This window comes from Triticum dicoccoides, chromosome 3B (assembly GCF_002162155.2).
Source record: "Triticum dicoccoides isolate Atlit2015 ecotype Zavitan chromosome 3B, WEW_v2.0, whole genome shotgun sequence".
Classification (NCBI taxonomy): Eukaryota; Viridiplantae; Streptophyta; class Magnoliopsida; order Poales; family Poaceae; genus Triticum; species Triticum dicoccoides.
In genome coordinates, this window is record NC_041385.1 from 6,157,912 (window position 1) to 6,159,369 (window position 1,458).

The following is a 1,458-nucleotide window of genomic DNA, read 5'->3' on the forward strand; positions in this document are numbered from 1 at the left end:
TGAACTGTTAGGCCTTGATGAGGCGCCAGTGAAGGAGGTAGTAATTACATATGTCAAGAATGGGCCTCTCGTCGAGCCTGCGGAGGAAAAGGATCTACCTCCACAAATGAAAGGTCTGCTGAAATGGTACAAGGGTTACATAAAAAATAAAAACGCCAAAGAATATATTTATGCGGAAGTTAGACATGAGCATCACTTCAAACATTACTATGTACAAATTGAACTGAGTGAATTGTTCCAGCTTTTCAATCTGCGCGAGCTCGATAAATCTATCATCAGTTGCTACGTTCTGTAAGTGATTTATTAATTTCTACCCCATCTCGTTCATATTGCCTGCACTATATATATGTCCTAACTATATTGTTGTGTCCGCTATTATACATGCAGAATGAAGATTAAGGAATGCAGAGTAAGGAACATCCATGATGTTGGGTTCATTGACCCACGCATCGTTAATGGACATGTGTTGGAGCGTTACCCCGCCGACGTGGAGGCAGACCTGTGGCAGTTTCTTACAAAGCAGGAACTCAAAAGTGATATTCTATTTCCTTACCATTTTGAGTGAGTGTTTCTGTCTTGAGCACATTCTCTTTTATTTACTCCATGCATGGTATGTGGCCGGCTAATCGATGAGTTATGCATGACGTACTGTGCATGTATCGTGTCCGCAGGTTCCACTGGATTCTGCTAGTAATTAAAGTTAACACCTCAGAATGTCTCGTCCACGACTCTGTGAATATGGATCCAAAGCTTTGGGGCGGCATGAGAAGAATGCTGCAGAAGTAATTATTTTCATTCATTTGCGCTCTATATCGATCGGCCTATTTCGTTCATTTCCTAATATCAAGTAACTAATTAATAACTCTCTTGTTCATTTAATTTTCTTTGCCTCGTAGGGTTTGGAGACGGTTCGTAGATACAAAGGTCGGTGAATTCAAAAAAGAGCTAGAATTCAAAATGTTAAAGGCTAAGAATGCTGGGGATATTCAGCCACCGGAGACCAATCTATGTGGATACTATGTCTGTGAGATGATCCGGAGATACACCTCTGAGCGGGTTCTGAGTGATACCAATGCTCAGAGGAATAACCTCCGGTGGATGCTTAGTCCAGAAGCTCGCTTCCGACCACTTCAAGAGGAACTAGCTGGATGGTTCAGCAGGGAAGTCCTCCATCCTAAAGGAGAACACTATTACGAGGACGTAGAACTTTATATGCATTAAATCATGTATGGAAACTTGTTCAAAATTGTATATGGTCATCCGATGATATTGAATATATATTGTATATTCCTCTTGAATTCTTTTCGGTTCTAATTTCAAATTTATTTGAAATTGTACATTCATATGCATGTATGTAGTACCGTAGAATATATGAAACTCCTTCAAAATTAAAATAAAGCACAAAAGAAATAAAACAATACAAATTAAACAGAAAACAGGTTTAAGGGGGGAGGTTTA